Here is a 17,824-nt window from a genome sequence, read left to right on the forward strand (position 1 = left end):
CTAGAGTGGTGGCAGTGAAGCTGAAGAGAAAAGAGAACCGTTCAAGAGATGTTTAAGAGATGAAAATAACAGCACCTGGTAACGGACGAGATAAGAGCCAGCTTGCATTTGCAGTGAAGAGAAATGTCAATTACCTCCGGCAGCAAATATTGGCTGTATACACTCTGCAGCTCACTGGTATTACACTTACTTCCTTTGGCACCTATTTTTCAGAATTTATAGACAAATTTAAAGCTCTTCTCCTTACTTGCTCTTAAATCCATTCTTAAAAACTGTCATCCGTTTTTGAAACATATTTATTTAGCATGTACTATGTGCTGGGGAGGAAAAGGTGACTACGACAGCCCAGGCCCTTGCATGTCTCCTCTGAACCTCTAAACCCCCCTGGCAGTGAATGCAGCTACCAAGGGTAAGGTCACCCGACCACCTGAAACCTTCATATGAGCCACTCAACAGATTCCCGTCTACCTCTTAGAAACCTTCTGTGATGCAAGAGTAGCACAAGCGCTTTGCATTGGAGAGAGTCACTCCTCCTTTCATAAGATCTGAGCCCTGGAAGACATCCCGCACCAAATCTAACCTCTCAGGTTACTGAGCTGCCAAAACCGTGCTCTCAGAGGAACACCATGAACCCCAAGAGGCAATTCTTCCTTCTACAGAATCAAACTCCTTTTCTCTAAAATATACCGAGTTCGGGACCTACACAAGAATTGTGCTCTCTCATTTGTTGTCCAAATTAGTTTCTGCAGGATTTTTCCTATCACAGAGATTGAACAGTGTAGCTCCAGGGTTTACGACACCATCAGTGTGGCCACATGGAGCTATTTAACTGAAAATTAAGATAAAACATCAGTTTCTCAGTTGCACTAGCCACCTTGCAAGGTTTGACAGTCAAGGCAGCCAGAGGCCACCATATTGACAGCACAGATGGAGCACATTCTCAACGCTACAGAAGGTCTGTCGGAAAGTGTTCTCTGCAGGTTTGAGTTCTCCTTAAAACACACACAAAAGTTTAATAGATAGAGACTTTCAATACATAGCTGTGTCCTCCTTGATTTTGTAAGTGAATGCTATAATCTGGAGAAGGCAATGGCAACCCACTCCAGTACTCTTGCCCGGAAAATCCCATGGACGGGGAGGAGCCTGGTAGGCTGCAGTCCATGGGGTTGCTAAGAGTCAGACGCGACTGAGCGACTTCACTTTCACTTTTCACTTTCCTGCGTTGGAGAAGGAAATGGCAACCCACTCCAGTGTTATTGCCTGGAGAATCCCAGGGACAGGGGAGCCTGGTGGGCTGCCGTCTATGGGGTCACACAGAGTTGGACACAACAGCAGCAGCAGCTATGAAGTGAAGTGAAGTCGCTTGGTCATGTCTGACTCTTTGCGACCCCATGGACTCTAGCCTACGAGGCTCCTTCGTTCATGGGATCTTCCAGGCAAGAGTACTGGAGTGGGTTGCCATTTCTTTCTCCAGGGGATCTTCCCAACCCAGGGATCAAACCCAGGTCTCCTGCCTCGCAGACAGACGCTTTACCGTCTAAGCCACCAGGGAAGCCTTAGCAGAAGCTATAATCTGAACTTAATATACACCAAAAAATAGTGCTTTTAGTCAGTCTCATAGTTTGGGGTTTGTGTATATTTTATTTGCCAGGAATGTTGAAAATAACCATGTGATTCCTTGTGAGGAAGAAAGGGACCAGTATTTCACAAGCCACTGTGAAGACTGTCTTATTCTTTCCATGTATGCGTGTGTGTGTGTGCGCGCACGTGTGTGTGCGCGCGCACGTGTGCGTGCACGCTCAGTTGTGTCTGACTCTTTGTTACCCCCATGGGCTGTAACCTGCCCAGGCTCCTTTGTCCATGGAATTTTCCAGACAAGAATACTGGAATGGGTTGCCAGTTCCTCCTTCAGGGGATCTTCCTGACCCGGGGACTGAACCCGCGTCTCTTGTGTCTCCTGCACTGGCAGGCAGGTTCTTTACCACTGCACCACCTGGGAAGCTTCTTTCATATATATCTTATATATTGCCCAATGCAGGTGATATTTTTAGTAAATACACAGATTATTTGGCCATCTAATTTTGTGCCTACTTTTCATAGGCAAGTCTATAAGGGGCTTGCAAGAAATGTTCGTTTCAGATTTAGAATGGCAACCACTAACACCAGTCCTGTAATTATGTCCTGTAATGATGCAGCATGCAGGAATTTCTCTAGCACCATATCTACCATGTGATTTTATATCCCAAAGACACATTTATACTGTGACAGAAAACCCAGCAACAATGCTTCAAATGTGAAACAACATGGGAACAAGATTGGAAAATGTTGATAATTACTCAAACTGGGTGACAGATACAGGAGGCTCATTTTTTCTTCTTTACTTTTGTGTATGTAAAATTTCTCTCCAGAATAATGGACTTTTTTTTTTTTCTCAAGGAACTAATGCACTTATACACAAATTCAATCTGTTCTAACACATACTCTGGAGGGTAATTATAAACTTTGATAGGGCTGGGTGCATAGCATTTTACCAAACCTCTCAAGTCAGGCCAAGAACCAACCTAGCCAGCGACCTGTTTTATGAAGTTCTCCTCCTGTGTGATCCCAGGCTGTGGTGGGCATCAGGAAGCACTGCACTGAGCGTCTTCAGAGGCCGGGTTCAGGCGGGTTCTGTTCTCAGCTGCTCGGAGCTGGCATGCTTACCACCTGACAATAAGGCCACTGTCTGCCTCATCTTATCGGAAGAAAAGGCTGATAATCGACTTCCCTCCCCATCCCAACGCTAACGCAGATGCCCGCAGACTGAGGAACAATGCTTCCAGTCCACCCCAGCTTTCAGGTGAGCCCTGCCCGCGCTGCAGAGGCCCCACGGCAAGCGCTGCCCAGCAGCCGGGCTGTGGCTAGCATGTGGCCGCCCCACACCACGCCACACAGGGACGCCTCCAGTGGACATGTGCAGGGGCCATCTCGGTCCCACCTGCCGCCCTCTGGCTACTTTACACCCAGGATGATGGAAATGTGGACCCAAAAACACAAGCTCATCTCCTTCCAGGCCAAGTAAGTCAGCAAACCCCTGTAAGACATTCCCATGGTGCCTCAAGCACTGACAGGCTGGGAGTCCCAGCCCTTCCCCTCCGCTCTGTGATGCACCTGCCTCTCCTCCCTTCATCCTCCTCTGGCCCCTCCTCACCACAGCCACACCGGCCACAAGCCACTCCCTCCCTTGAGGCGCCTTCCCAACACTGGCTCCCTCCCTTTATTCTTTCTCAGGGCCTGTTTTTCTCCTCCCTCAGAGGAAGGAGATTTCTAACTTCTCACCATTTAATGTATACAACACACACGTCAGTTGACTTGTTTACTGTCTAGACTACATAATGTGCTGTGTGCCAGCAGGAAACACATCTGTTTCGCTCCCCGTTGGATTTCTTTCCAATGCTAAGCACAATGCTTGGCTCCAGACACTCCGAGAGACACTTGTTTAATGAGTGATGATCGCTGTTCAGTCAGTCCTTTCAGTGGTAAGATTTTTTAATTTTGTATTTCCAGCCCCAAATGATACATAGAACCATCTTGAGGAACACTGCTTAAAAGACAACATTAAGTGTAAGAAAGGACTTAAAATTGAGAGAGAGAACAGGCCAGCTTATGTCAGCTTTAAGTAACAAACGTGAAATGAAACTTACGAAATGCATACTGAGATTCTCAAAGGTTATCTGCAGGAATAATCCTGCAAGGATGGGGGTGGGGTGGTTTTAAATCTCAAAACCTAAACAAGCTGAAGAGGGCTCCTCTTGCCCTGTCCTGGTCTCAAATGTTAGAATAAGCCCGGGAGGGGCTCAGTGTGTCCAATCATCTCTTTGGGGGGAAGCCCTTAGAACCGATCTTCTGGGCAAACCCAACAAAGGTCACTAGGTTGTTTCAAAGCCCACCCATCAGCCACTCCAGCAGCTTCTTCGCAGAAAGGCCAGATTCTTCTCTCAACAGTCCTATCTATGCTCACAGTGGCCTGGCCTGTGGCTTTTGCTCACCAAAGAAAAACCAAAGAGGACTTGAGTCTTCTGCAACTCCTATAGGGGTCGTCCTTAAATTTAACAAAGTTCTCCCAACACACAGCAGATGTTCTCAAGGAGAACTCAGAATTTAAACTGGGGTCAGTACACAGTAAGAGGCTGGGAATGTATGACCCCAAAGCAAAGGGAAATCTCACTTTTTGAACTGAGAAAACTTCCAGGGAACATGGCTTAGAAGATTTCAAAATGAGGCAGGGTCCACCTGATACAACCACAGAACTCACACTGGGGAGCAACATAAGCCCGAGTTCTAGTCCCAGCCATAAGCCCTTGTCCTCGCTGCATGATCTTGAACACGTTACTTAACTCTGAACTTCGGCTTTCTCATCTTAGAATAAGATTGATACTAGGGTCTACTATTCATAAGGGCTTCCCAGATGGTGCAGGGGTAAAGAATTCGCCTGCCGATGGAGACGAATGAGACTGGGGTTTGATCCCTGGGTCAGGAAGACCCCCTGCAGTAGGAAATGGCAACTCATTCCAGTATTCTTGCCTGGACAATTCCATGGACAGAGAAGCCTGGGGTGGGGGGGGGGGGTCCATAGGGTCACAAAGAGTCAGACACGATCGAGCACAAGCATTCACAGGATGATGTGAGGTTGAAAAGTGGGGCAGTGCCTGGCACACAGCAGTTCTCCATAAATGACAGTGCTCTTATTGTTCTCACCTGCCCATGTTTTCTCATTACAAAAGCACTAGCACAAACACGCACCTGAGACTTCAGGAGTCCTTTCCTTTCAAACATTTAACTTCTCAGATCCTTAAATTCATAAACTCACATAATCAACGACACTGTACTGGAGGGAGCGGGAGGAGGAGACTAAGAAATCAAGTCTGCACTTTGAAGAGAACTTCAAGGTCCAGAGTGGGGAAATGAAGTGCCCAAGACACACATAATAACTGGAGAACCCCCCAGAACGGCCAACGGGTCTCTTAACACCAACTGCAGTGCTCTCTGCACCTCACTCAGAAACTCAGGGTTTCTGTACCTGCCTCTGAGCACCCTTCTGATGAATGGGGCTGCATAGACACTTCACACGATGCAATTAAGCATCACAAGGAGCTTGGCCAGAGGCAACATGGAATCTTGCACAAAACCCTGAGGTGCTTTAAAATTCACACATAGTATTCACATCAGCCCAGGTTTCCCAAGTTCTCATAAAGATAGTTATTTTTAACTTGGGATTTGAAGTTGACAAAGAACTTAATGAATAGGCAGGGAGCTGTCTGTCCATGGCTGGTTAGCTCCTGAAGTTAATGCTTCTCACGGGGACAAGAGTCAGCCAAAGGACAGAGCTCCACACAAACTGGAAAATGTTCCTGCAGCCCACAGATCGTGGATTACTGCCTGGGCTCTGAGTGGCAAATCTTACAAGACGCTCCCTAGCTTCCCTCTAGAGCCACCTACCAGTTAACCTTACGTTCTGTCATTCGACAGCATCACGTGTTCCTGGCTCACGCTGTGCCAGGCACACAAATGACTTCGTGTAATCCTCACAACTACTGACAGAGAATGTACTAGCATGGTTCATCTGACCTCAGACCCCACTAGGACACCATTATTTTATGTTCGAAAAAAGGAAGTCCAGCCAACTACAAATGTCAGACCTCATAGATTTAAAAGATACTTTGGCTTCCCTGGTGGCTCAGACCGTGACAGCATCTGCCTACAATGCGGGAGACCCGGGTTCGATCCCTGGGTCGGGAAGATCCCCTGGAGAAAGAAATGGCAACCCACTCCAGTACTCTTGCCTGGAAAATCCCATGGACGGAGGAGCCTGGTAGGCTACAGCCCATGGGGTCACAAAAAGTCAGACACAACTGAGCAACTTCACTTTCACTTTCTTCTCTTTTCAGACATGTTAAGCTGAGACAAAGTGTATTGTCTTACATTTGTGGAAATGTGAACACTGTCCCATTTTACAGATAAAGAAACTGAGGTACACAGAGAAAACAGTTTGCCCAAGGTCACAGAGCTAGTAAATAGAATACAGGTCTGGGATACAGACCTGGTAAGACTGGTCACCTTTTCATGGCAATAAACTCAGATTTCCCACATCATGTGAATTACCCAGAAACACACCTGACAAAGAGGCAGGACACAGGGGGCTAACACCCGCCCGGCCACCAGCACATCAACTACGGCAATTCTCTTAACACCCCTGAACCTGGCCCTTCACATGCCCAAGCAGGCACTGTGCGAGACTAGGATAACCTGCCTTTCTTCTGCGAAAGCAGCGTGGTATGCCACGGAAAACGTACATCTGGAATCAGAAAGTCCTACACTGAAGTTCTCGTTCCAGGGAATTCCCTGGTGGTCCAGTGGTTAGGACTCTGCTTTCACTGCTGAGGGCCTAGGTTCAATCCTTGGTCAGAGAACTAAGATCTTGTTCCACCAACTAACCAGCTTATGCCCTGGGCAAGCTACTGAACTGCTCTCAGTTTCCTCTCCTGTAAATTGAGACTCTGTGTGTGTGCCTGCGCGAGCCTGCCCGCTCAGTCACTCAGTCGTATCTCTTTGCGACCCCAGGTACTGTCCTGCCACGCTCCTCTGTCCATGGAATTTTCTAGGCAATACTAGAGCGTGTTACCACGTTCTATGCCAGGGGATCTTCCCAACCCAGGGGTCGAACCTGCATCGCTCATGTCTCTGGCATCGGCAGGTGGATTCCTTATCACGGCACCACCTGGGAAGTCCAACGTTGAGGCTTCCAGCACCAGTCTCCCTTAGAGGGCTGCTCCAGGACAAAAGAGGATATATTGGGTTGGCCAAAACATGCGTTCAAGTTTCTCCATAAGATGTTATGGGAAAACCTGAATGAACTTTATGACCAGCCCAATATACACAGAGAAAGCAGCAATGGCAGAGCTGGAATTCAGCGAATGCTCTTTCTATAATGACCACCTTTTGCTCTGGGACAGAATTAAAGAACAAACAATTCCCTGTGACCTCAGCAATTCCCCAGGGGGACACTCTGGTGAGAATAAGGATCAGACAGAAGAAAGCTGACCCTGAGGGCCACTCAGGCAAAGAAAATGAACTAGAAGCACCTGGAGGGCAGGGACAGCTGCCTGACTTCCAAACTTCTGAGTAAACTCACTGACAGAGGGAAAGGTTAAAAAGAACTTAACACCATCAAACGGAGAAGGCAATGGCACCCCACTCCAGTACTCTTGCCTGGAAAATCCCATGGACGGAGGAGCCTGGTAGGCTGCAGTCCATGGGGTCACTAAGGGTCAGACACGACTGAGCAACTTCACTTTCATGCACTGGAGAAGGAATCCCAGGGACGGGGGAGCCTGGTGGGCTGCCGTCTATGGGGTCGCACAGAGTGGGACACAACTGAAGCAACTTAGCAGCAGCAGCAGCAACACCATCAAAAAACACTGGTCAACAGATATGAGGATGAAGAGATACCACATCTGACACAGAAAGCAGTCTTGGAAGATCCAGTTTGATACCAAAAATGACCTACAGGGGATTTCCCCACTGTCCTGTTTCATTCTTACGATAAGTAATATTCTGTGCATTTCACCTCTTTCTTTCTTCAAGAGCTTCAGAAAATCCTCATAAGTTATGAGCTTTGGGAGGGAAGGTGAGCCATATGGATGTAGAAACAAACTCCTGACCTGCCTTTTTTCTCCATCGTACCCAGAATGCCTCAAAGTTTCTGGCACATGGCCAACTCTCAACAAAAATTAGTTGAGTGAATATTTTTTGACTACATGCCATTTCACTGGGACCAGAACTCCCAAACATCCTATACATTTATCCTACCTAAAAGACTAACAACAGTCTTTCCTGCTTCTTTTCCAGACGCATTCCAAAACCATAATATCTAATATGCAAACGATACACTCGGCAATGCTGTTTCTCCAATCCTCTCACATGATGACTTTCTACTTGCTCTTCAAACCTCCAACAAGGCCCGGTCCCCTTAGTCCCACCAAAACCCATGCACTCTCTCTTCCCCTTCCTCTGTCCAGCCCTTGGGCTACTCGGCAGTTGCCTCAATTACCACCATTATCTGAATCTGTTTCTTAATCTCCTTCCTCTCAGGCATAGCACCTTTCCTGAAGATAAATGCAGGCAAGTCCAGTTCACCCACAGCTCTCCACCACCCCCAACCCTGAGGCCCATGTGAAAAAAAGAAACTATATGGCAAAAATCCCACTCTACCCTCATCATCTCAGGAGGCTGTTTGTTTTACATAAAGTTTAGCTCAATCACCAACTTTTAGAGGAATCTGAAAGAATGCCGTAATGATTTAAGGGTTGGGTAAGAGCACTCAATGGTAAAGCATCTGCCTGCCAATTCAGGAGACTCAGGCAGTTTGATCCCTGAGTCAGGAAGATCACCTGGAGAAGGAAATAGCAACCCTCTCCAGTATTCTTGCCTGGGAAGCCCCGTGGACAGAGAAGCCTGGCAGGCTACAGTCCATGGGGCCCCAAAGAGTAGAACCCGACTCAGCGACTAAACAGCAACCAGAGCTGACAAAAATGGCACTTTTGCTATTTCAATACCTCCCTGGAGATAAGCTGCACGGTGTCACCCAGCTCTAAATCCACAAACCCAGACTTTCAGGAATTCCCTGTCAGTCCAGTGGTAAGCACTTTGTGCGCTCACTGCCTAGGGCCCTGGTTTGATCCCTGGTCCCAGAACTAAGATCTCCTTAGCTGGGTGGTCAAAAAAACAAACAAACAAACATCTAAACTCTGCAAACACTCCCCATTCCAGAGTTCAAGGACCATTTGCGCCTCCGTTTTTCCTTATTGGCTTCCATATAAAAGTTACTCATTGTTTTCCTTCCAGCTTACATCAGGCTCCTGAAAGGACTCCTTTAAAGCCTTTGATGAAAACCATCAAAACATGCGAAAGGCTGGTTCTTTTCAACGTCTGCGCAGAGCAGCCGCGGTGTCACAACCTAGAACTTCAAACACGAATATGGCAGCACTCCTGCCTTCATGGAGCCCACGCTTTTCCTCCAAATAAAAAAGTATGCCCTCCATGGGCAGCGTCTCTTAAAGACGGTAGTGACAAAGTACTTCACGGCTTTGGAGGAAGAGCGAGGGTGGAGACAGGCTTTGCCCTTACATTAGATGCCCTGTAACCATAACAACCGATGGTTTCAGTAACCATCAACCCACCGAGGGGCTAAGTTTTCCAAAAGGCATTTTCAAGAGGGGAAAACTCCCCTGCACCGACTCCCGCGTCAGCCAAGCGTTCTGGGGAGCGGTTCAGCCCATCTCTGATCCCACCGATTCGTTCCTGCGCTCACCAGCAGCAGCACAGCCTCCGCCGTCACACCCCGCGCTCCGGGCAGGGCACCTGGCGTTAGGCCTCAGCCCAATGTCACTTGTTAACCTTCCAAAACCCCCGGCGTTCGGAACGCCGTCGTCTCAAGTCTAAGGCACGCGAACCACCCACTGCCACCCGCGATTTCCAAGAGCTGGCGAAAAACCACCCGAGGAGCTGAGAGCCTCTGAAAGATCCGCTTAAAAGTAACTGCGGTTCTCGACTTCCAGGCGTTTCGCGACGTGAGCGCCGGGGAAGACCAGAACCCGGGGCCCCATTCATAAAATCACAAGCTGTTTTCCCTGTTTGAGTGTGGACGGTCCTCCCCGGCTGGGGCCGAGCCCGGAGCCCGTGGACAGCAGGCTGGGGGGCTGGCCGGCGGGCACCTCTGGCGGGGTCAAGCCCAGACCGCCCCACACCGCCCCCAGAGGAAAGAAGGGTGCGCCCGGGGGCCTCGCGGGTAGGCGTCCATGTCAACTTAACCCGGACCGTGACAGCGGGGCGGGGCCCTGGGGGACCGGACCCCCGCGCCCAGCCGCGCCAACGGCCGCCGGCCCCCGGACCCTGAGGAGCCGGAGCCGCCCCCAGCCCCGGCCTTCTTGGTGGGCGCTCCCTCCACCGCTCCGCCCGGCCCCGGGAGCGCTCACCCCGGATCCACTGGCTGCCTCATTGTACTGCGCCGGCGCCCGTGCTTCACGGCCGCCGCAGACCCCGCTCCGTTTCGGGCTCGGGCCGCCGTCCTGCCGCCAGCCCGCCCCCGGGGCACCGGCCACCCCGCCCAGCCGGCGGACCCGCCCCGCGCCCGCGGCCGCCGCCGCCAACCAGAGGGCGGCGGGGGCGGAGCCGGCCTCGCGCCAGGCCCAGCCAATCCAGCCCCTACCAGCGCGCCGGGAGCGGCCGCGGAAATGGGTGTGCGATTGGTCGGGTCTGTTAAAGAGGCCGCCGCCCACGGGGCTGGGGAGACGGGCGGCGGCCGGGTTACCTGGGAGAGCCTGGGTTGGAAGGGATGAGACCTTCTCTTCTCTCCGTAGTCCGGCAGCTTCGCTCTTCCCAGCACTTTGCATTTATTAATTTCCGCTTCCTGAAGTCTAGCAACAAGTGGGGGACAGAACCTGCCTCTGTCAGAAAGAGAAACTGAGGTCCCGAGGGTCTCCTCGCTTGGCACAATGACTGGAATTTGAGTTTCATAGGGCCGTCCGACACGTGTTCCCGTCCAGTCCCAGAAATTGGCGTAAAAATTATCCAGCTTCACCTTGGAGAATTTTGTAAAACATTTAACACATATTCCGTGTGTCTGGAATGCGACTGGGGAAAATATGTATTTTTCAGCTCCCGTCCCCCGAGGTGATTCTGATGTAGGTAGTGTTGGTACAGGAGCCACATACAGGCAGTCACGTATTATTTCAAGTCGACTCCTCGTGGCAATGAAGTTCAAGTGCAACTGCCATAAATAAAGATAAGCTATTCTTTATCCTCAAAAACAGAAATATGGTTGGGAGATTTGCTAGTTTGGCTGGAGGTCGCCTACTGAGAAACTCAGGACAGTTCCCTGAGTGGGTCATGCCAAGAACTGAGTCTGAAGGGCACCGGGCTGGGCTGAAGCAACAAGGCAGTCTTGTTCTCTAACTCTCTAGACAATGCTTAAATACTTAAATGGCAAAACACACCCTTCCTTGTTGCCATCACCAGGCTCAGTCATAACCCCAGGAAGGTGCCTGGATTCCAACGCCATCCAGCCCTGCCCATTCTCCCAAACACATGCCTCTCCTCCTCCCCGTGTCCTGGACATCCATCTGACCCAGAAGCCCCTGCCTGAAAGTGAGCCTCTTCTGCCTAGACCCCTCCTAAGAGAAGCAAACTGCCTCCAAAAAACAACCATATAGCTGTTGGTGGTGGTGGTGGTCATGGCGTTTTGGCTGGTTGTTTGCTTGTTTTGTTTTTTGCTGTGATTTCTGTGGGTGTTGTGTTTGCCAGGAACAGCTTGACACACACATTCATCAGCCTCATCAAGATTAAGTCTCTGGGTTGCAGACATCACTGCCTGGGAACACTATTTGCTTCCCTTGGCCCTCCCAAAGGAAAAGGAATTCTTGTTTTAAATACAGAGGGTTCCAGCCTTGGGTATCTGGAAATGTGCAACAAAGGCAGTTAGCACTAGAGAAACAGCCCAAAGTTTATCTTGGCCACACCTTAAAACCTCCACCATTTGGTGGGGGTGGAGTGGGCAATGAAGGTGGGGGGGCCTGGAGCTGTACCACTGCAAGGGTCCTGGGGAAGCTGGCATTGTGTATCTCAGAGTGCCCGCCTCCACCTTCCTTGCCCAGGCAAAACCCTACATAAATATTAGGTTAATTAATATAGTGTCAACCTGACCTCAAGCTGGAGGCCTGTAAGATCCAGCATGAACACTAAGAGGGAGCCCTTCCTTTTGAAAAGTGAGGAATTTGGATACTTTGAAAAATAAACACATGTATAATAATGTAATAATATTAACACTTCCTCCTACCTTTAAAAGATTACTCTGGGCCAACACTACATCAAGATCTTTGTACGCATTAATTCATTTGAAACCTGTGTGGTAGGTGTGGTTGTTATTTTCTCCATTTTACAGATGCAGAAACAGAAGCTCACAGAAGACTGGTAATGTGTCCAAGGTCACAAGACTAGCTTAAGAAAGAGCCAGCCTTCACGACCTCCTAACTGCCTGCTCCAGTGCCTGCCAAAGTGCCCTTCCTTCTTGCCAGAAACAGGACAGCTAACTTCAAAGGGCAAAAGAAGCAAACATCACTGCACTTCTCCAAAAGACAGTATAATGAATATAGCAGCACTGCCATGAAAGACAGTATAACGAATATAGCAGCACTGCCTTGGTGTTTAAGTTCCATTGCGCTAACGTACCATCTGTTTGACCTTGAACAAGACATATCATTAAATCCCTGTGAGCCTCTGACTGCTCATCTATAAAAGGAGATGATGATAACAAATTCTGCCTCCTTGGACTGGCAAGAAAACCAAATCAGTAAAGAATATATATGAAGGTACATGTACTTTGAACTTACAAATGAAAAGAGTGAGTGTTAGACCTTGGTATCTGTGACTCAGTAAAGTGACCAATGACAAAGCCCAGGGATTTTGATGCTAAATTCAAATATCAAACAAGATTCCTTACTTTGTCCCCCAAGTATCTATAGGAAGAGTTTAGTACAAAGTGAACTAAATTTTTTCTACCTACAGAAGAGATAGAAGTCACAGAAATTCAAATCTAAGTTATCCCTCTGGCATCTGCCTCCCTTCACCCCTGCCCCTCAACCATCATCCAAGTCTCTCTTACAACCCAGGCTTCAGTTTAAGCCTGCAGATTCCAGTATACTTGAATTGTTCCCAATTGTGACATTTCAAGACAATCCTTATTTTCTCATGAAACTTAAAAAAAATGCTCTAAGGTTTTTACTGCAACTTTTTGACACTGCACTTCTGTCTTGGCAGGAGAAACGGTTATGAAGTACACAAAAACAAAAAAGTTGATCCACTTATACATTGAAAAAATGGTTAGGGACCCATTTTGCCACAAGCTGCACCATTAATGAGCAATTACTGAGAGCTCCGTAAGTACCAACTGGTGTGCTCAGCATTGGGGATGAAGACAGTATTTTTTAAGTGCAAAAATGGTAGACTTTTAGCACTGGATCTAGCAGAGAAAGACTGATATATTGATAGACCATTACTGGCCTCCACAGAGTTAAGCCCAAGAGCCATGGGAGGTAGAATAGACATTTATAACCCCTGGGGCACCCCAATGATGTTTCATTTTTCTAAAAAAATCTTTTATTGTTGCTAGCTTATATATTGATTTTTGTGGCCATGCTGCAGGACACCTGGAATCTGTTTCCCAACCAGATATTGAACCGGCATCCCCTGCATTCAGAGTGCAGAGTCTTAACCAGTGGACCACCAGGGAAGTCCTTGATAATGTTTTAAGGGTGACCAGATGAAGGCTATTGAGAAACCAGAAAGGTAATAAAAAACCTAAGGAAGAGTGTTGTCTGCAGGGGTCAAGTGGGGAGGATCTGAACGTATACCTTGGGATTTGGAAATTAGAAGGTTACTGACTGTGCTCAGATGCTCAGTCATGTCTGTTTGTGACCCCCATGGACTGTAGCCCTCCGGGCTCCTCTGGGGATTCTCCAGGCAAGAATACTGGAGTGGGTTCCCATTTCCTCCTCTAGGGGATCTTCCCAACCCAGGGATCGAAACTGCTTCTCCTGCATTGGCAGGTGGGTTCTTTACCACAAGTGCCACCATCCCAAGCCCAGGAACTACTGCTTCAGAAGGTTACTGAGGCCACTGACAAAAGCCATGTGGGTGGGGCTAGAGATGCAGACCCCTCCTAGAGCTAGACTGAGAAAAGCTAAGAAGAGAGAATGAAGAGGCCAGGCAGGACAGGACCGATGGGACGGGGTCCCAGGAAGCCCACGGGGACAGGGAAGAAGCCCTTGGGGAGGAAGAGGGTCTGTTCTTCCACTTAAGCTGGATGTAGATAAGAATGGGTGTGGGTGCAGATTCATTCATAGACGGAGGGCAGGAAGTTGAGGAAATTCCTGCCTGCTGGTTTCTATTATTTTCGTTCTAAAGTGAGAAACGAAGTCTTCTGTTGAGAGTGGGTGGGAGGTGGTAACCGGGCCTTGAGGAAAACAGTGAAGAACTAGAAAAGCCACCGAGAGGATTGAAAGAGGTAGCTGCCAGATTGAGAGGGAAAATTCCTGGCAGCCCAGGGCCCTTCCATTTGAGGCATTCCCCTTGTGGCTCAGCTGGTAAAGAATCTGCCTGCAATGCGGGAGACCTGGGTTTGATCCCTGGGTTGGGAAGATCCCCTGGAGAAGGGAAAGGCTACCCACTCCAGTGTTCTGGCCTGGAGAATTCCATGGACTGTAGAGTCCATGGGGTCACAAAGAGTCAGACACGAGGGAGTGACTTTCACCATGACAGGAGTTAGATGGATGGTTATGTGGGGCTCAGCAGCTGGGTCCCATGTGGAGAATACAGAGTGAAGAATTTACAGGGTCAGGAGCAGGAGAAACCCAAAACAGTGCAAGGTATAGACAACAGATGGGTCAAAGTGATGGATCGTGGGTTCTAAGTCGGATGGAGGTAGAAGGAAATCTGCAGCGGTGGAGGTAGGGGGGCTGCCGCTGGACTGGAAGAAACATGTGGGACAGGAGAGATGGGAAGAAACAGACATGATGTCAGTTTGGAGTGGGATGGATTAGGTGAGATGTTCAGAGAAGAGCAATTCTGAGTGATGACAAGGTCAGGTCCGGCCATTGAGTTGGAGTTTCTAAATACACTCAACTCCTGGATTGTCCCTGGTTCCTTTTAGAGAATGATCTGTGGCTGTGTGGCCTCCAGTGCTTTCTGTTCACTCTGCACCACTCTCTGAGATGATGGAGGTGGGAGAGCATCCTTCCCTCTCGTCTGGTTTTCCTTCTAAAATTAAAACCTGTTAATGAACAGAAGGACTCCCACCATCGTCATGGAGACAGGAGCATTTGCAGGAAGGGATGCTGATGGGAAGTCTTCCGGGGTTTTAGAGGTACCTCACCTGGTGGGTTGATGTACTTGTGAATAATTCCCAGTCATCAGGGAGTGGCAAACAGCCAGCTGATGTCGATTATATATTTGCTAATTAGCATATGAGACCTGAGGTTATTAAATATAAATGTCTCAAAGCTCTGTCATTCTAAGGGAGGACCAGTAGGGGAATGGTGGCTTCTAATTGATGTGGAACAGAGCTAGAGTGGGCTTCTAGGGAGAAATCCTGACCCCTCCCTCCATTTCCCTGCTGACTCTCTGCCCACCCTCTGCTCCACGCAGAGAGCAAATCCATCACACAGCATATACTCCCTCCCTTTCCCTCTAACCCGCCATCCTCGAAGCCTTCCAACGACTGGGTCTTCTACTCCACTCCAGCACGGGAAATTCAGTCTCTAGCTTGTACAGAAGCACCCTGGCGCACAATTTTAACTCCCAGAATGGTCAGCCCTGCAGCCAACAGGTGCTGGCCCCTACTTCTGTATCTCTTTTCCCCTTAAGTAGGGGAAGTGGGAGGACTCAGCTGGCTTTTTGGGGGTGGGGGATGCTCAGCTTGTAGTATGTGGGATATCAGTTCCCTGACCCAGGCCATGTCAGTGAAAGCCCAGAATCCAACCACTAGACCCCCAGTGAACTTCCCCAGCTGGCCTTTTAATAACAATGTGCATCTGTGCTAAGTCATTTCCGTTGTGTCCAGCTCTTTGCAACCCTATGGATTGTAGCCCGCCAGGCTCCTCTATCCAGATTCTCCAGGCAAGAATACTGGAGTGGGTTGCCATGCCCTCCTCCAGGGGATTTTCCTGATGCAGGTATCGAACTGGTGTCTCCAATGTCTCCTGCATTGAAGGTGGGTTCTTAGACTAGCGCCACCTGGGAAGGCCTTAATGACATACACATCCACCTACACATAGGGGAAGGTTGTTTTCATTTTGAAAACGTGATTTACGTACCCTGATATAGAGTAGCTAGAAGTCAGTCAGAAATATCCACTCCCAATCAGGTTAAACAAAATGAGAAGTGGTAGAACTGCTAGCCTCTGCCGTGTCCGTGTGGCTGCTCTACTCAGCATCTGTGTGATTCAGAAGACAAAGATGGTCTATATTTGGGTAACAGCTTAGGCAAAGAAAGTGTTTCAATCTGTTTGGGCCAAGGTTCCCCCAAAAGCAGAACTTGAGACAAAGCTCACATGTGAGTACATTGCTCAGGAGCACGAACCCAGGGAACATACCCAGGGCTCAGGAACCCAAGCAAGGATGGGGGCAGAGGCATTTGATCATTCATTACTAGGGTGGCCACTGTCCGGGCTGCTTGATTAGGAGATACTAAGGAGCCCTGAGAAAAACATGTTAGGACCCACCTTCTAGGATATGGGAGATGGGGGGAGGCATTTATCCAATGGTTTCTGTCCCCATTGGCAAAGACCTATGCACAGGGGTCTGAGCCCTGCTTCTAGGGAGTGCTGGCCTGGCATCGAGTGGGCATCAACAGAGATGCCCTGGGTGTGATCCAGAGACAAAACACTGTCAGTCTGTACCTGCTGGAATCTGGTAGAAGAAGACACAGCCACTAGAGTGGTGGCTGAAGATCTCCAGTGGTACATAAGAGGTTTCCAATCCAAAGCCCATTTTTTAAACAGGGTTTCCCTTGTGGCTCAGTGATAAAGAATCCACCTTCCGGTGGAGGAGACGCAGGTTCCATTCCTGGTCCAGGAAGATCCCAGATGCCATGGGGCAACTGTTGCACCTGAGTGATCTAGAGACTGTGCTCCGCAACAAGAGAAGCTGGCTCGGTGAGAAGCCTGCATACTGCAACTGGAGAGTGACCCCTGATCGCCGAAACTAGAGAAAAACTAGCCGTGAAGACCCAGCACAGCCAAAACTAACTTTTTTTTTAAAGAGAAGAACATCCCACTGTCCCAAAAAACTTGTCAACTGAAGTTAGGCTGGAGGGACACAAGATTTCAAATGTCTTTTAATGTCATTCTAATGTTCTCTTTAAGGAAGCACCATTAGGCTGGTGGCTTTGGGGTCATTTGGACTGGTTTCAGATTTTGCATCTGTCATTCCTGAGCCATGTGACTTTGGAAAAGATATTGAACTTACTTGAACTTCCTTGAATTGTTTCCTCATATATAAGTTGGAGATATCCATACCATATGTTGTTATAAAGAGTATGCATAAATCCTTAGTGTAGCATCTTTTCATAAGTGCCCAATTAATGGAAGCTGTTGCTGTTTACTCTAGGGCAAATTCCCAGCCATGGAATTTATTATGTACAGGAAGACAATGGGGTGATATGCCTAAGCCTCAAAAATAGAAGTGAAAGAAGATATCACATGGTTGCAGGCAACAAAAAATGTCTAATACTGTGAAACAACCAAACAGCTTTTATCTACAGTGGCTGAATACCTTGGAGTTTCCAAGAAAGCTCAATTTCAAACGTTCTCTTGTGTTGCTGTTCAGTTGTATCCAACTCTGTGCGACCCTGTGGACTGCAGCACGCCAGGTTTCCCTGTCCTTCACCATCTCCCAGAGTTTGTGCAAACTCGCGTCTGTTGAGTTGGTGATGCTATCCAACCATCTCTCCTCCTGCCCTCAATCTTTCCCAGCATCAGGGTCTTTTCCAATAAGTCAGCTCTTCACATCAGATAGCCAAAGTATTGGAGCTTCAGCATCAGTCCTTCCAGTGAATATTCAGGGTTGATTTCCTTTAGGATTGACTGGTTTGATCTCCTTGCAGTCCAAGGGATTCTCAAGTCTTCTCCAACATCACAGTTTGAAAGCATCAATCATTCTCCTCTGTTGCTCCAGTACAAAAACACCCGTTTGAGGGGCGGTCACCTTTTCCTTGGCTCAGTACATCCCACTAG

At 48.7% G+C, this 17,824-nt stretch overlaps 1 protein-coding gene across 2 annotated transcripts in view; it reads right to left on the bottom strand.

Annotated features, from left to right (window-relative positions):
• TEX2 (testis expressed 2) overlaps positions 1-10,151 on the bottom strand; it is a 113,839-nt gene extending 103,688 nt beyond the window's left edge. For both annotated transcript variants that reach the window (XM_070773794.1, XM_019980840.2), the window contains exon 1: positions 10,014-10,151. The gene's annotated coding sequence lies outside the window, so the exon portion shown is untranslated. The remainder of the gene's footprint in view (positions 1-10,013) is intronic.
• Positions 10,152-17,824: the final 7,673 nt, after the last annotated feature.

This window comes from Bos indicus, chromosome 19, assembly GCF_029378745.1.
Source record: "Bos indicus isolate NIAB-ARS_2022 breed Sahiwal x Tharparkar chromosome 19, NIAB-ARS_B.indTharparkar_mat_pri_1.0, whole genome shotgun sequence".
Classification (NCBI taxonomy): domain Eukaryota; kingdom Metazoa; phylum Chordata; class Mammalia; order Artiodactyla; family Bovidae; genus Bos; species Bos indicus.